This window comes from Bos taurus, chromosome 28, assembly GCF_002263795.3.
Source record: "Bos taurus isolate L1 Dominette 01449 registration number 42190680 breed Hereford chromosome 28, ARS-UCD2.0, whole genome shotgun sequence".
NCBI classification, from domain to species: domain Eukaryota; kingdom Metazoa; phylum Chordata; class Mammalia; order Artiodactyla; family Bovidae; genus Bos; species Bos taurus.
This window is the reverse complement of record NC_037355.1, coordinates 25,500,354-25,518,917: the sequence shown is the minus strand read 5'-3', so window position 1 is coordinate 25,518,917 and position 18,564 is coordinate 25,500,354. Positions and strand designations below refer to the sequence as shown.

Genomic DNA, 18,564 nt, shown 5'->3' with positions numbered 1-18,564 from the left:
CAAGCCCTGAAGGTACAGCCAAAAAAAAAAAAAAGGACAAAAGCTGTCTGGTGTGTCTTTGTTTCCCTTTGTATCTTCAGTGCCTAGCACAATACCTGGCTATGCCAGGAATCTTTAAAATAATCTTAGGAGGTAGCTGTAACACATATTCATGATTATGATTTTTAGGGGCTTTGAGCTAATCAAATCTCATACATTGCCTCATTTAATCTTCACCACAACCCTATGGGCAAATGTTGTTAACCTGTAGTACAGATCATAATAACAGCTTGTACATTTATTGATCACTCAATGACCTTGTTCTAAGCATTTTAAATACATTACTTAATTTCAACAAACCTATAATGTAGTCACTATCATCACCTTAAATTTTTTTAATTTTTTTAAATTTTATTTTATTTTTAAACTTTACAATATTGTATTGGTTTTGCCAAATATCGAAATGAATCTACCACAGGTATACATGTAAACTGAGGTACACAGAGGTTGAGTTAACTCATCTGTTGTAACTTAGTGACAGCTTTGAGCCCAGGTGATCTGATTTCAGAGGCCACACAATTGCCCTCCCTAGACAAACTAGCAAAATTAACTAACTTGCCTTAAAAGAGTGAAATTGGTACTTAAGCCAGGACTTTGAAATTCTAAAGTTCATACTTCTTTTATTAATCTAATTACTTGCCTAAACATAGACATATTCTACATTTTCTTTGTGGCAAGTTTAAGAACTTTCTCCAAAAAAAGGTCATTTTTTAATTAAAAAAAATCAACCTAGATTATCCTTTCCAAAAGTGTAAAACCTTGTACTTAACTAGAAAATGCAAAAATAGTATGTGTACTTTCTAAAACATGCCTTATTTTTCCTGCTGCATTTTTGGGGAGCCCAAAAATAGGTCTCATGACAGTAACATCCTACTGGGCGTAAAACTCTAAATTCCTGTTAAATAAATCACAGATTTATTCATGGAAAATTCAAGGTATAACTTAACAACTGTCATCAGAAGTAAGATGCTATAAAGATAATTCCTATGAGTTGGATCCTATGAAAAGCAAACCCATAAAAGAAATTTATTAGGGATTGTCCTTAGGATCAATGCCTGTGGATGATTGGAAGGAAGCAGGGTTAGACAGGCATAAACTGAGCTGCAATGGAATCACAGCAAAGCTTCGTATGACACCATAAAAAGTTCTGAAGTAGCTGTCCCTTCAGAGTTGCCCCAAGGGGAGCATGAAGTCTGAAACTTTATACTGCCACATACAGTAGTCTTTGGCTGTGAGCTGTCCTAGGAAGGGAGTATGACTATCAGCTGGCCTTCTCTGTAGCTGGGGGAATAAGTCCTCTGATTCTCAAGGGGGAATCTGGGCAACACAGTACAGCACAGTCCATCCTTGTGCCTCTCAGATCTGTTTGCTCCATATCAATTCTGGAAGCAGCTTCTTAAGGACACTGGAGATTTCTTGGGGAAACTTATGAGGGGAGGTTCAATGGAATGAACTGCAGCTGCTTCTGCTGCAGCTGGTAGCAAGATATAATTGATACTCATCAAATTTCTCCTTTGTTAGCAGTGTAGGTTTTTCTTATCCTTAGCTACTTACGTCACTAGTGGTCTAGATGGCTTAGTTGGAGGATTGATGTATACATTTAATCATGAGGATATGAGCCTCTGGTTACCATACATTTCTCAGGCCTGACTGCTAAATTTGTCCATTTACCATCAAAACTAGGTAGTTCAATTCAGTTCAGTCGCTCAGTCATGTCCTACTCTTTGCAACCCCATGAATTGCAGCATGCCAGGCCTCCCTGTCCATCACCAACTCCCGGAGTTCACCCAGACTCACGTCCATTGAGTCACTGATGCCATCCAGCCATCTCATCCTCTGTCGTCCCCTTCTCCTCCTGCCCCCAATCCCTCCCAGCATCAGAGTCTTTTCCAATGAGTCAACTCTTTGCATGAGTGGCCAAAGTACTGGAGTTTCAGACTTAGCATCATTCCTTCCAAAGAAATCCCAGGGCTGATCTCCTTCAGAATGGACTGGTTGGATCTCCCTGCAGTCCAAGGGACTCTCAAGAGTCTTCTCCAACACCACAGTTCAAAGGCATCAATTCTTCGGTGCTCAGCCTTCTTCACAGTCCAACTCTCACATCCATACATGACCACAGGAAAAACCATAGCCTTGACTAGCCGGACCTTTGTTGGCAAAGTAATGTCTCTGCTTTTGAATATGCTATCTAGGTTGGTCATCACTTTCCTTCCAAGGAGTAAGCATCTTTTAATTTCATGGCTGCAGTCACCATCTGCAGTGATTTTGGAGCCCCAAAAAATAAAGTCTGACACTGTTTCCACTGTTTCCCCATCTATTTGCCATGAAGTGATGGGACCGGATGCCATGATCTTCGTTTCCTGAATGTTGAGCTTTAAGCCAACTTTTTCATTCTCCACTTTCACCTTCATCAAGAGGCTTTTGAGTTCCTCTTCACTTTTTGCCATAAGGGTGGTGTCATCTGTGTATCTGAGGTTATTGATATTTCTCCCGGCAATCTTGATTCCAGCTTGTGTTTCTTCCAGTCCAGTGTTTCTCATGATGTACTCCAGCGTTTCTCATGATGTACTCTGCATACAAGTTAAATAAGCAGGGTGACAATATACAGCCTTGACGTACTCCTTTTCCTATTTGGAACCAGTCTGTTGTTCCATGTCCAGTTCTAACTGTTGCTTCCTGACCTGCATACAGATTTCTCAAGAGGCAGATCAGGTGGTCTGGTATTCCCATCTCTTTCAGAATTTTCCACAGTTTATTGTGACCCACACAGTCAAAGGCTTTGGCATAGTCAATAAAGCAGAAATAGATGTTTTTCTGGAACTCTCTTGCTTTTTCCATGATCCAGCGGATGTTGGCAATTTGATCTCTGGTTCCTCTGCCTTTTCTAAAACCAGCTTGAACATCAGGAAGTTCACGGTTCGCATATTGCTGAAGCCTGGCTTGGAGAATTTTGAGCATTACTTTACTAGCATGTGAGATGAGTGCAATTGTGTGGTAGTTTGAACATTCTTTGGCATTGCCTTTCTTTGGGATTGGAATTGAAAACTGAGCTTTTCCAGTCCTGTGGCCACTGCTGAGTTTTCCAAATTTGCTGGCATATTGAGTGCAGCACTTTCACAGCATCATCTTTCAGGATTTGGAATAGCTCAACTGGAATTCCATCACCTCCACTAGCTTTGTTCATAGTGATGCTTTCTAAGGCCCACTTGACTTCACATTCCAGGATGTCTGGCTCTAGGTCAGTGATCACACCATCGTGATTATCTGGGTCGTGAAGATCTTTTTTGTATAGTTCTTCTGTGTATTCTTGCCACCTCTTCTTAATATCTTCTGCTTCTGTTAGGTCCATACCATTTCTGTCCTTTATCGAGCCCATCTTTGCATGAAATGTTCCCTTGGTATCTCTGATTTTCTTGAAGAGATCTCTAGTCTTTCCCCTTCTGTTGCTTTCCTCTATTTCTTTGCATTGATCGCTGAGGAAGGCTTTCGTATCTCTTCTTGCTATTCTTTGGAATTCTGCATTCAGATGCTTGTATCTTTCCTTTTCTTGTTTGCTTTTCGCTTCTCTTCTTTTCACAGCTATTTGTAAGGCCTCCCCCAGAGAGCCATTTTGCTTTTTTGCATTTCTTTTCTATGGGAATGGTCTTGATCCCTGTCTCCTGTACAATGTCACGAACCTCATTCCATAGTTCATCAGGTACTCTATCTATCAGATCTAGGCCCTTAAATCGATTTCTCACTTCCACTGTATAATCATAAGGGATTTGATTTAATTCATACCTGAATGGTCTAGTGGTTTTCCCTACTTTCTTCAATTTCAGTCTGAATTTGGCAATAAGGAGTTCATGATCTGAGCCACAGTCAGCTCCTGGTCTTGTTTTTGCTGACTGTATAGAGCTTCTCCATCTTTGGCTGCAAAGAATATAATCAATCTGATTTTGGTGTTGACCACCTGGTGATGTCCATGTGTAGAGTCTTCTCTTGTGTTGTTGGAAGAGGGTGTTTGTTATGACCAGTGCATTTTCTTGGCAAAACTCTATCAGTCTTTGCCCTGCTTCATTCCGTATTCCAAGGCCAAATTTGCCTGTTACTCCAGGTGTTTCTTGACTTCCTACTTTTGCATTCCAGTCCCCTATAATGAAAAGGACATCTTTTTTGGGTGGTAGTTCTAAAAGGTGTTGTAGGTCTTCATAGAACCGTTCAACTTCAGCTTCTTCAGCATTACTGGTTGGGGCATAGACTTGGATTACTGTGATACTGAATGGTTTTCCATGGAAACGAACAGAGATCATTCTGTCGTTTTTGAGATTGCATCCAAGTACTGCATTTCGGACTCTTTTGTTGACCATGATGGCTACTCCATTTCTTCTGAGGGATTCCTGCCCGCAGTAGTAAATATAATGGTCATCTAATTAAATTCACCCATTCCAGTCCATTTCAGTTCGCTGATTCCTAGAATGTCGACATTCGCTCTTGCCATCTCTTGTTTGACCACTTCCAATTTGCCTTGATTCATGGACCTGACATTCCAGGTTCCTATGCAATATTGCTCTTTACAGCATTGGACCTTGCTTCTATCACCAGTCACATCCACAGCTGGGTATTATTTTTTCTTTGGCTCCATCCCTTCATTCTTTCTGGAGTTATTTCTCCACTGATCTCCAGTAGCATATTGGGCACCTACTGTCCTGGGGAGTTCCTCTTTCAGTATCCTATCATTTTGCCTTTTCATACTGTTCCTGGGGTTCTGAAAACTGGGTAAGGAAGTACTAAGAGAAGCCTGAGTAGATTTCAGTGGCTTTCAAAGATAGTCCTCCGTGTCCCTGTTGTGTAGCAGCAGCCCTCTCTCCTCTTGATGATCAGGTCCATTGCCCCCACCTAGACGATTACTTCATATTGACTGTTGAACCCTTGGCAAAAAGAGCTTAAAGTGCCCAAGTGATGACAGTCATAGCTTAAAGTTCAATAGGATTCTTACTATGTCTGTCTACTGGTAGAAACATTTCCCCAAATATATTATAACATCTAAATCTGCAAAACATAGTTGCAGGAATCGGAAGCACAAATTCCCCAAATAGGCTTGATGTTAAGTTTGTCCTATCCTACTTCCACTCCTTGGTTCCTAGAGCTATATATTCTCTACATATTAAGGATAACATAAATGTTATTGATTTAGCATGTATATTGCATCCTGGCAGTTGGTGTGCAAAACTCAGTATGTCATATCCAAGGTGGTACCCCAGCTGTGCCTTCAGTAGGTCCTTCCATCATTCTATCATGTTGGTGGCATCTAGAACCAGTGGATCCTATTTTCATGTGCCACTGGTAAATCTCTTTGCTGTAGAGTAGGTCATTTGGTCTGACACAATGTTATACATGAAATCTGTTAGTGGATCAAACATTCTGTAAGCCCTTAGATATTGATGCTGGTGAAGGCCCCAAGAGTAGCAAAAACAAATATATACCTAGAATACATATCTATTCCTATTAAAACAAATCTCTGGCATATCTGAAATGGAAGGGGCCTAAGGAGTCAACCTGCCACCAGAGTCTCCTTGAAGAATAGCTCCATATCAGCAACACAGCAGTGAGCTCTGTTGCTAGCATATGGGACATTTGGCAACATCAGTAGCTAAATTTGCCCTGGTCAGTGGGAACCCATGCGTAGCCTGCCTCTCTGCCATTATGGCTACTCCTCCATCAATTCACTGTGCTATCATTAGGGTAGCCCATTACAGAGACTGACTGATAACCACCTAAGTCATTTTATTTACCTGATTGTTTAGTGCCTCTTCTGTACTGGATGTGTTCTGATTGACATTTGACCCAAAGATTTTCACACTTGGCATCTTCTCTCTTTGACCCATTCATGTGCTGTTGCAGGACTCCTAGTCCCCAGTCGTCCAATCTTTTCTATTTTAGGCCCCTTGTTGTTGTCATTGTTCAGTTGCTAACTTGATAGGCCCCTTACAAACTTACCAAAACATTTACCACTACTCGTGAACCTGTATGTACTGTTACCTTGGACTACTTCTCTTCCTATACAGGGTAAATAACCAGGTACACCACTTGAAGCTCTATTCATTGGGAATGTTTCCCCTCACAGCTGTTTTCATCACTACTCCTAATGTGAGCAGAGCAGCTCTCCTGATGGCAGAGCAGCTGCCATCCTTTTTATTATTATTATTATTTTATTTTTTTTAATTGGAGGATAATTGCTTTACAGAATTTTGTTGTTTTCTGTAAAACCTCAACATGAATCAGCCATAGGTATACATATATCCCAACCCTTTTGAACCTCCCTCACACCTCCTGCCCCATCCCATCCCTCTAGATTGATACAGAGCCCCTGTTTGAGTTTCCTGAGCCACACAGCAAATTCCTGTTGGCGCCCAAGGTAAGAGAAACCCAAGTAGGACGGTAGGTATTGCAAGAGGGCATCAGAGGGCAAACACACTGAAACCATACTCACAGAAAACTAGTCAATCTAATCACACTAGGACCACAGCCTTGTCTAACTCAATGAAACTAAGCCATGCCTGTGGGGCAACCCAAGATGGGCGGGTCATGGGGGAGAGATTTGACAGAATGTGGTCCACTGGAGAAGGGAATGGCAAACCACTTCAGTATTCTTGCCCTGAGAACCCCATGAACAGTATGAAAAGGCAAAATGATAGGATACTGAAAGAGGAACTCCCCAGGACAGTAGGTGCCCAAAATGCTACTGGAGATCAGTGGAGAAATAACTCCAAAAAGAATGAAGGGATGGAACCAAAGCAAAAACAATACCCAGCTGTGGATGTGACTGGTGATAGAAGAAAAGTCCGATGCTGTAAAGAGCAATATTGCATAGGAACCTGGAATGTCAGGTCCATGAATCAAGGCAAATTGGAAGTGGTCAAACAAGAGATGGCAAGAGTGAATGTCGACATTCTAGGAATCAGCGAACTGAAATGGACTGGAATGGGTAAATTTAACTCAGATGACCATTATATCTACTATGAGGGCAGGAATCCCTCAGAAGAAATGGAGTGGCCATCATGGTCAACAAAAGAGTCCGAAATGCAGTACTTGGATGCAATCTCAAAAACGACAGAATGATCTCTGTTCGTTTCCAAGGAAAACCATTCAGTATCACAGTAATCCAAGTCTATGCCCCAACCAGTAATGCTGAAGAAGCTGAAGTTGAACGGTTCTATGAAGACCTACAACACCTTTTAGAACTACCACCCAAAAAAGATGTCCTTTTCATTATAGGGGACTGGAATGCAAAAGTAGGAAGTCAAGAAACACCTGGAGTAACAGGCAAATTTGGCCTTGGAATACAGAATGAATCAGGGCAAAGACTGATAGAGTTTTGCCAAGAAAATGCACTGGTCATAACAAACACCCTCTTCCAACAACACAAGAGAAGACTCTACACATGGACATCACCAGGTGGTCAACACCAAAATCAGATTGATTATATTCTTTGCAGCCAAAGATGGAGAAGCTCTATACAGTCAGCAAAAACAAGACCAGGAGCTGACTGTGGCTCAGATCATGAACTCCTTATTGCCAAATTCAGACTGAAATTGAAGAAAGTAGGGAAAACCACTAGACCATTCAGGTATGAATTAAATCAAATCCCTTATGATTATACAGTGGAAGTGAGAAATCGATTTAAGGGCCTAGATCTGATAGATAGAGTACCTGATGAACTATGGAATGAGGTTCGTGACATTGTACAGGAGACAGGGATCAAGACCATTCCCATAGAAAAGAAATGCAAAAAAGCAAAATGGCTCTCTGGGGAGGCCTTACAAATAGCTGTGAAAAGAAGAGAAGCGAAAAGCAAACAAGAAAAGGAAAGATACAAGCATCTGAATGCAGAGTACCAAAGAATAGCAAGAAGAGATAAGAAAGCCTTCCTCAGCGATCAATGCAAAGAAATAGAGGAAAGCAACAGAAGGGGAAAGACTAGAGATCTCTTCAAGAAAATCAGAGATACCAAAGGAACATTTCATGCAAAGATGAGCTCGATAAAGGACAGAAATGGTATAAACTAATACAGAAGCAGAAGATATTAAGAAGAGGTGGCAAGAATACACAGAAGAACTATACAAAAAAGATCTTCACGACCCAGATAATCACGATGGTGTGATCACTGACCTAGAGCCAGACATCCTGGAATGTGAAGTCAAGTGGGCCTTAGAAAGCATCACTACGAACAAAGCTAGTGGAGGTGATGGAATTCCAGTTGAGCTATTCCAAATCCTAAAAGATGATGCTGTGAAAGTGCTGCACTCAATATGCCAGCAAATTTGGAAAACTCAGCAGTGGCCACAGGACTGGAAAAGCTCAGTTTTCATTTCAATCCCAAAGAAAGGCAATGCCAAAGAATGTTCAAACTACCACACAATTGCACTCATCTCACATGCTAGTAAAGTAATGCTCAAAATTCTCCAAGCCAGGCTTCAGCAATATGCAAACCGTGAACTTCCTGATGTTCAAGCTGGTTTTAGAAAAGGCAGAGGAACCAGAGATCAAATTGCCAACATCCGCTGGATCATGGAAAAAGCAAGAGAGTTCCAGAAAAACATCTATTTCTGCTTTATTGACTATGCCAAAGCCTTTGACTGTGTGGGTCACAATAAACTGTGGAAAATTCTGAAAGAGATGGGAATACCAGACCACCTGATCTGCCTCTTGAGAAATCTGTATGCAGGTCAGGAAGCAACAGTTAGAACTGGACATGGAACAACAGACTGGTTCCAAATAGGAAAAGGAGTACGTCAAGGCTGTATATTGTCACCTTGCTTATTTAACTTGTATGCAGAGTACATCATGAGAAACGCTGGACAGGAAGAAACACAAGCTGGAATCAAGATTGCTGGGAGAAATATCAATAACCTCAGATATGCAGATGACACCACCCTTATGGCAGAAAGTGAAGAGGAACTCAAAAGCCTCTTGATGAAGGTGAAAGTGGAGAGTGAAAAAGTTGGCTTAAAGCTCAACATTCAGGAAACGAAGATCATGGCATCCGGTCCCACCACTTCTTGGCAAATAGATGGGGAAACAGTGGAAACAGTGTCAGACTTTATTTTTTGGGGCTCCAAAATCACTGCAGATGGTGACTGCAGCCATGAAATTAAAAGACGCTTACTCCTTGGAAGGAAAGTGATGACCAACCTAGATAGCATATTCAAAAGCAGAGATATTACTTTGCCAACAAAGGTCCGGCAAGTCAAGGCTATGGTTTTTCCTGTGGTCATGTATGGATGTGAGAGTTGGACTGTGAAGAAGGCTGAGCACCGAAGAATTGATGCTTTTGAACTGTGGTGTTGGAGAAGACTCTTGAGAGTCCCTTGGACTGCAGGGAGATCCAACCAGTCCATTCTGAAGGAGATCAGCCCTGGGATTTCTTTGGATGGAATGATGCTAAAGCTGAAACTCCAGTACTTTGGCCACCTCATGCGAAGAGTTGACTCATTGGAAAAGACTCTGATGCTGGGAGGGATTGGGGGCAGGAGGAGAAGGGGACGACAGAGGATGAGATGGCTGGATGGCATCAGTGACTCAATGGACGTGAGTCTGGGTGAACTCCGGGAGTTGGTGATGGACAGGGAGGCCTGGCATGCTTCGATTCATGGGGTCTCAAAGAGTAGGACATGACTGAGTGACTGATCTGATCTGATCTGATCTATTTTACATATGGTAATTAAGTTTTCATGTTACTCTTTCCATGCATCTTACCCTCTCCTCCCCTCTCCCCATGTCCATAAGTCTATTCTTTATGTCTGTTTCTCCACTACTGCTGCTAAGTCGCTTCAGTCATGTCCGACTCTGTGCGACCCCATAGACAGCAGCCCTCCAGGCTCCCCCATCCCTGGGATTCTCCAGGCAAGAACACTGGAGTGGGTTGCCATTTCCTTCTCCAATGCATGAAAGTGAAAAGTGAAAGTGAAGTCGCCCAGTTGTGTCCGACTCTTATCGACCCCATAGACTACAGCCTACCAGGGTCCTCTGTCCATGGGATTTTCCAGGCAAGAGTACTGGAGTGGGGTGCCATTGCCTTCTCCTGTTTCTCCACTGCTGCCCTGTAAATAAATTCTTCAATACCATTTTTCTAGATTCTGTATATATGTGTTAGAATACAGTATTTATCTTTCTCTTTCTGACTCACTTCAGTCTGTATAATAGGTTCTAGGTTGAACCACCTCATCAGAACTGCCTCAAAGGCCTTCCTTTTCATGGCTGAGTAATATTCCATTGTGTATATGTACCACAACTTCTTTATCCATTCATCTGTCAGTGGACATCTAGGTTGCTTCCATGTTCCAGCTATTGTAAATAGTGCTGCAATGAACAATGGGATACATGTGTCTTTTTCAATTTTGGTTTGCTCAGGGTATATGCCTAGGAGTGGGATTAATGGGTCATATGCTGATTTTATTCCTAGTTTTTAAAGGAATCTCCATACTGTCTTCCATAGTGGCTGTATCAATTTACATTCTCACCAAGAGTGCAAGAGTGTTTCCTTTTCTAGACACCCTCTCCAGCATTTATTATTTGTAGACTTTTTGATGATGGTCATTCTGACTGCTGTGAGGTGATATCTCATTGTAGTTTTGATTTGCATTTCTCTAATAATAATGTTGAGCATCTTTTCACGTGTTAGCCATCTGTATGTCTTCTTTGGAGAAATCTCTGTTTAGGTCTTTTTCCCACTTTTTGATTGGATGGTTTTTCTGGCATTGAGTTGTATGAGCTGCTTGTATATTTTGGAAATTAATCCTTTGTCAGTTGTTTCATTTGCTATTGTTTTCTCCCATTCTGAGGGTTGTCTTTTCACCTTGCTTATAATTCCCTTTGCTGTGCAAAAGCTTTTAAGTTTAATCAGGTCCCACTTGTTTACTTTTTTTTTAAATTTCTGTTACTTTAGGACGTGGGTCATAGAGGATCTTGCTTTGATTTTTATCATCGAGTGTTCTGCCTATGTTTTCCTCTAAGAGTTTTATAGTTTCTGGTCTTACATTTATGTCTTTTTTTTTTTTTTTTTTTTTACATTTTTTTTTACATTTACGTCTTTAATCCATTTTGAGTTTATCTTTGTGTGTGGTGTTAGGAAGTGTTCTAATTTCATTCTTTTACATGTAACTGTCCAGTTTTCCCAGCACCATTTATTGAAGAGGCTGTCTTTGCTCCGTTGTATGTTCTTGCCTCCTTTGTCAAAAATAAGGTACCCATAGGTGCATGGGTTTATTTCTTGGCTTTCTATCTTGTTCCATTGGTCTCTATTTCTGATTTTGTGCCAGTACCATACTGTCTTGATGACTGTAGCTTTGTAGTATAATCTGAAGTCAGGAAGGTTGATTCCTCCAGTTCCATTCTTCTTTCTCAAGACTGCTTTGGCTATTTGGGGTCTTTTGTGTTTCCATATGAACTGTGAAATTTTTTGTTCTAGTTTTGTGAAAAATGCCATTGGTAATTTGATAGGGATCACACTGAATCTGTAGATTGCATTTGGTAGTATAGTCATTTTCACAGTATTGATACTTCCTACCCAGGAACATGGAAGATCTCTCCATTTGTTTATGTCATCTTTGATTTCTTTCATTAGTGTGTTAAAATTTTCTGTGTACAGTTCTTTTGTCTCCTTAGGTAAATTTATTCCTAGATATTGAATTCTTTTTGTTGCAATGCTGAATAGGATTGATTCCTTAATTTCTCTTTCTGATTTTTCATTGTTAGTATATAGAAATGCAAGTGATTTCTGTGTATTGATTTTGTATCCTGCAACTTTGCTAAATTCACTGATTAGCTCTAGTAATTTTTTGATACTACCTTTAGGGTTTTCTATGTACAGTATCATGTCATCTGCAAACAGTGAGAGCTTTACTTCTTTTCTGATCTGGATTCCTTTTATTTCTTTTTCTTTTCTGATTGCTGTAGCTAGGACTTCCAGAACTATGTTGAATGATCATGGTGAAAGTGGACACCCTTGTCTTGTTCCTGATCTTAGGGGAAATGCTTTCAGTTTTTCACCATTGAGAATAATGTTTACTGTAGACTTATCATATATGGCCTTTACTATGTTGAGGTAGGTTTCTTCTATGCCCATTTTTTGAAGAGTTTTAATCATAAATGGATGCTGAATTTTGCCAAAGGCTTTTTCTGCATCTATTGAAATTATCATATGGTTTTTATCTTTCAATTTGCTAATGTAGTGTATCACATTGATTGATTTGCATATATTGAAGAATCCTTGCATTCCTGGGATAAACCCAGCTTGATCATGGTGTATGAGTTTTTTCATATGTTGCTGAATTCTGTTTGCTGAAATTTTGTTGAGGATTTTTGCATCTATGTTCATCAGTGATACTGGCCTGTAGTTTTCTTTTTCTGTGTTGTCTTTGTCTGGGTTTTGGTATCAGGGTGATGGTGACCTCATAGAATGAGTTTGGAAGTGTTCCTTCCTCTGCAATTTTTTGAAAGAGTTTTAGAAGGATAGGCATTAGCTCTTCTCTAAATGTTTGATAGAATTCTCCTGTGAAGCCATCTGGTCCTGGGCTTTTGTTTTGGGGGGAGTTTTTTTTTTTTTTTTTTAATCACAGCTTCAATTTCAGTGCTTGTAATTAGGTTGTTCATAACTTTAATTTCTTCCTGGTTCAGTCTTGGAAGATTGAACTTTTCTAAGAGTCTGTCCATTTCTTCCAGGTTATCCATTTTATTGCCATATAGTTGTTCATAGTAGTCTCATATAATCCTTTGCATTTATGCATTGTCTGTTGTAACCTCTCCTTTTTCATTTCTAATTTTGCTGATTTGATTCTTCTCTCTTTTTTTCTTGATGAGTCTGGCTAAAGGCTTGTCAACTTTGTTTATCTTCTCAAAGAACCAGCTTTTAGTTTTATTAATATTTACTATTGTTTCTTTCATTTCTTTTTCATTTATTTCTGCTCAGATCTTTATGATTTCTTTCCTTCGACTAATTTTGTGGGGGTTTTTTTTTGTTGTTGTTGTTCTTTTTCCAGTTGTTTTAGGTGTAAAGTTAGGTTGTGTATTTGATGTTTTTCTTGTTTCTTGAGGTAGGATTGTATTGCTATAAACTTCCCTCTTAGAACTGCTTTTGCTGCATCCCATAGGTTTTGAGTTGTCGTGTTTTCATTGTCATTTGTTTCTAGAAATTTTTTAATTTCCCTTTTGGTTTCTCCAGTAACTTGTTGGTTATTTAGAAACGTGTTTAATCTTCGTGTGTTTGTGTTTCTTACAGTTTTTTTCTTGTAACTGATATCTAGTCTCTTAACATTGTAGTCAGAGAAGATGCTTCAATTACAGATGAAGATGCTTCAAATACAATTTCAATTTTCTTAAATTTATGTTTGATTTGTGATCCAAGATGTGGTCTATCCTGGAGAATATTTCATATGCACTTGGGAAGAAGGTGTATTCTTCTGCATTTATATGGAATGTCCTGAAGATATCAGTGAAATCCATATCATCTAATCTATCATTTAAGACTTGTGTTTCCTTATTAATTTTCTGTTTTGATGATCTGTCCATTGGTGTGCTGCTGCTGCTGTTGCTGCTTGGAGTGTTAAAGTCTCCTACTATTATTGTGTTACTGCCAATTCCTCTTTTTATGTCTATTAGTGTTTGTCTTATGTATCGAGGTGCTCCTATGTTGGGTGCATCAGTTCAGTTCAGTCGCTCAGTCGTGTCTGACTCTTTGTGACCCCATGAATCGCAGCACGCCAGGCCTCCCTGTCCATCACCATCTCCCAGAGTTCACTCAGACTCACGTCCATCGAGTCGGTGATGCCATCCAGCCATCTCATCCTCTGTCATCCCCTTTTCCTCCCACCCGAAATCCCTCCCAGAATCAGAGTCTTTTCCAATGAGTCAACTCTTCCCATGAGGTGGCCAAAGTACTGGAGTTTCAGACTTAGCATCATTCCTTCCAAAGAAATCCCAGGGCTGATCTCCTTCAGAATGGACTGGTTGGATCTCCTTGCAGTCCAAGGGACTCTCAAGAGTCTTCTCCAACACCACAGTTCAAAAGCATCAATTCTTTAGTGCTCAGCTTTCTTCACAGTCCAACTCTCACTTCCATACATGACCACAGGAAAAACCATAGCCTTGACTTGCCGGACCTTTGTTGGCAAAGTAATGTCTCTGCTTTTGAATATGCTATCTAGGTTGGTCATAACTTTTCTTCCAAGGAGTAAGCGTCTTTTAATTTCATGGCTGCAGTCACCATGTGCAGTGATTTTGGAGCCCAGAAAAATAAAGTCTGACACTGTTTCCACTGTTTCCCCATCTATTTCCATGAAGTGATGGGACCGGATACCATGATCTTCGTTTTCTGAATGTTGAGCTTTAAGCCAACTTTTTCACTCTCCACTTTCACCTTCATCAAGAGGCTTTTGAGTTCCTCTTCACTTTCTGCCATAAGGGTGGTGTCATCTGCATATCTGAGGTTATTGATATTTCTCCCGGCAATCTTGATTCCAGCTTGTGTTTCTTCCTGTCCAGCGTTTCTCATGATGTACTCTGCATACAAGTTAAATAAGCAGGGTGACAATATACAGCCTTGACGTACTCCTTTTCCTATTTGGAACCAGTCTGTTGTTCCATGTCCAGTTCTAACTGTTGCTTTCTGACCTGCATACAGATTTCTCAAGAGGCAGGTCAGGTGGTCTGGTATTCCCATCTCTTTCAGAATTTTCCACAGTTTATTGTGACCCACACAGTCAAAGGCTTTGGCATAGTCAATAAAGCAGAAATAGATGTTTTTCTGGAACTCTCTTGCTTTTTCCATGATCCAGCGGATGTTGGCAATTTGATCTCTGGTTCCTCTGCCTTTTCTAAAACCAGCTTGAACATCAGGAAGTTCACGGTTCGCATATTGCTGAAGCCTGGCTTGGAGAATTTTGAGCATTACTTTACTAGCATGTGAGATGAGTGCAATTGTGTGGTAGTTTGAACATTCTTTGGCATTGCCTTTCTTTGGGATTGAAATGAAAACTGAGCTTTTCCAGTCCTGTGGCCACTGCTGAGTTTTCCAAATTTGCTGGCATATTGAGTGCAGCACTTTCACAGCATCATCTTTCAGGATTTGGAATAGCTCAACTGGAATTCCATCACCTCCACTAGCTTTGTTCGTAGTGATGCTTTCTAAGGCCCACTTGACTTCACATTCCAGGATGTCTGGCTCTAGGTCAGTGATCACACCATCATGATTATCTGGGTCATGAAGATCTTTTTTGTACAGTTCTTCTGTGTATTCTTGCCACCTCTTCTTAATATCTTCTGCTTCTGTTAGGTCCATACCATTTCTGTCCTTTATCGAGCCCATCTTTGCATGAAATATTCCCTTGGTATCTCTAATTTTCTTGAAGAGATCTCTAGTCTTTCCCCTTCTGTTGTTTTCCTCTATTTCTTTGCATTGATCACTGAGGAATGGTTTCGTGTCTCCTCTTGCTATTCTTTGGTACTCTGCATTCACATGCTTATATCTTTCCTTTTCTCCTTTGCTTTTTGCTTCTCTTCTTTTCACAGCTATTTGTAAGGCCTCCCCAGACAGCCATTTTGCTTTTTTGCATTTCTTTTCCATTACCGTTTTCTTAATTGTTTGGGGTTGATTTTGTAGGTCTTTTTTCTTCTCTTGTATTTCTTGGCTATATAAGTCCCTTTAACATTTGTTGTAAAGCTGGTTTGGTGGTATTGAGTTCTCTTAACTTTTGCTTGTCTGAAAATCTTTTTATTTCTCCATCACTTTTGAACGAGATCCTTGCCAGGTACAGTAATCTTGGCTGTAGATTTTTCCCTTTCAGTACTTTAAATATATCCTGCCATTTCCTCTGGCCTGCAGAGTTTCTGCTGAAAGATCAGCTGTTAAGTGAATGGGGTTTCCCTTGTATATTACTCGTTGCTTCTCCCTTGCTGATTTTAATACTCTTTCTTTGTGTTTAGTCTTTGTTAGTTTGATTGATATGTGTCTTGGTGTGTTTCTCCTTGGGTTTATCCTGTATGGGACTATTTGTACCTCTTGGATTTTATTGACTGTTTCCTTTTCCATGTTGGGGAAGTTTTCAACTATAATCTCTTCAAAAATTTTCTCATATCCTTTCTTTTTCTCTTCTTCTTCTGGGACCCCTATAATTCAAATGTTGGTGCATTTGATATTGTCCCAGAGGTCTCTGAGACTCTCCTCAGTTCTTTTCTTTCTTTTTACTATATTCTGCTCTTCTGAAGTTATTTCCACCATTTTATCTTCCAACTCGTTGATTCATTCTTCTGCTTCAGATATTCTTTTTTTTTTTTTTTCAGATATTCTTAATGATATGTTTAATTTCAGTAATTGTGTGTTTGTCTCTGTATGTTTATTTTTTAATTCTTCTATGTCTTTGTTAACTGATTCTTGCATTTCCTCCATTTTGTTTTCAAGATTTTTGATCATCTTTATTATCATTTTTCTGAATTCTTTTTCAGGTAGTTTGCCTATTTCCTCTTCATTTATTTGGACTTCTGTATTTCTAGTTTGTTCCTTCATTTGTGTAGTACTTCTCTGCCTTTTCATTATTATTTTTTTTAAAACTTATTGTGTTTGAGATCTCCTTTTCCCAGGCTTCAAGGTTGAATTCTTTCTTGTTTTTGGTTTCTGCCCTCCTAAGGTTGGTCCAGTGGTTTGTGTAAGCTTTGTAGAGGGTGAGATTTGTGCTGAGTTTTTGTTTGTTTGCTTGTTTTTCCTCTGATGGGTAAGGCTGAGTGAGGTGGTAATCCTGTCTGTTGATGGTTGTGTTTGTGTTTTTGTTTTGTTTGTTGTTTAGATGAGGCGTTCTGCATAGGGTGCTACTGGTGGTTCAGTGGTCTTGTATTTAAGTGGTTTTCTTTGTGTGAATTCTCATTATCTGATACCCCCTAGGGTTAGTTCTCTGGTAGTCTAGGGTCTTGGAGTCAGTGCTCGCACTCCAGAGTCTCAGGGCTTGATCTCTGGTCAGGAACAAAGATTCTACAAGTGGTATGATATGGCATTAAGTGAGGTTAAAACAAATATCCAAAAATGAGAAGCCAAAGATAAACCCCAGACAAATGGCAGTTACAAAATCAGGCAAATAATAATTAAAATAATGGAATGTACACATATACATATACACTCATGAGCAAAGTCAAAACAATCAACAAAAATAGAGTAGATTGACCCAGCAAACAAAAGAAATCAAAAATTATATTAACCAGTTAAGATCAAAACTAACTAAAGCACAAACTGGAAAACAAGACTAGAGCAAGGTGCCAAGTGGGGAATAAAATAATGAAAACAAAACTAACAAATATGCTGAGAGGAAAGAAAAGAAAGAATAGATATGCAAAGTTAAATTGAGGTAGATGAAGAAGATTTATATACATTAAAGATTAACTGCAAGGGGGAAAGAACAGTAGGGAAGGCAAACAAAGAGATAAATGTAGAAAAAATATAATAGGGTTTAAAAAATTAAAATTATAAAAATGAGAAAAGAAAAAAAAAATGGAAGAAGAAAGAAAAAAGGAAAAAAAAGGAAAACTCCATCAAACTACAAAAGCCCAACATAGAGGCAAAGATTTATAACTACAATAAAAAGTGTGACTGAATATACACATATACATATACACCCATAAGCAAAATCAAATCAGTCCAACAAAAATAAAGTACAATAGACTGACCTGGTGAACAAAGGAAACAAAAAATCATATCTACAAGAACAAAACTAAAGCACAAACTGGAAAACAAAACTGAAGCAAGGTGCTAATTGAGGAATAAAGCAATGAAAATAAAACTAACAAAATTTTGAGAAGAAAGGAAAGAAAGAAAAGAAAGAAAGAATAGATATGCAAAGTTAAATAGAGGTAGATAAAGAAGATTTACATACATTAAAGATTAACTGCAAGGGGAAAAGAACAGTAGGAAAGGTAAAGGAATATCATCCTCTTTTGACGTGAACCTATATAACAGCCCACTCTACCTGTGAACCCAGATTGATCTTATTCCTACTTTGTCAATTAGTCATAAAGAACACTCCCTGCCCCCGTCATATGGCCATATATATGAACTGAAGGAGAGATGTCAGTGCATCAGTGCCACCATGATATGAAGGTCTGGATACAAGCTCTTGAACTATTAATGCACTGAACTACTGTGGAATTCTGTGAGATGTCCAACCAGTCCAAGTGTCTTCAGATTATATTATGTCAGAGGGTAGAAGATTTAATATAGCCTTGAAAACAGACTAAATGACTCTTACCTGTTTCAAAATAATATAACCTGTTTCTCATTCTCCTTTTTGATAGGGATGGTAAAGAAAGCATTTGCCAGCTCAGTGCCTGCCTACCATGTACCTGAAGCTGTGTAACTCTTCTCTAGCAAAAGTACTACATCTGGCAAAGCTGCTGCAATTTAGAACTACCACTTCATTGAATTTATGATAGTCTACTGTCACCCTCCAGGATCCATCCAGTTTTTGCAAAACCCTAACTGATGAATTAAATGGAGATAAAATTGGA

The 18,564-nt window shown here is 39.5% G+C and overlaps 1 long non-coding RNA gene across 1 annotated transcript in view; it reads left to right on the top strand.

The window, feature by feature from the left end:
• LOC132344138 (uncharacterized) overlaps nucleotides 1-18,564 on the top strand; it is a 26,326-nt gene extending 7,762 nt beyond the window's left edge. The window contains exon 2 of the long non-coding RNA XR_009493258.1: nucleotides 18,352-18,564. This is a non-coding gene — a long non-coding RNA (uncharacterized lncRNA). The remainder of the gene's footprint in view (nucleotides 1-18,351) is intronic.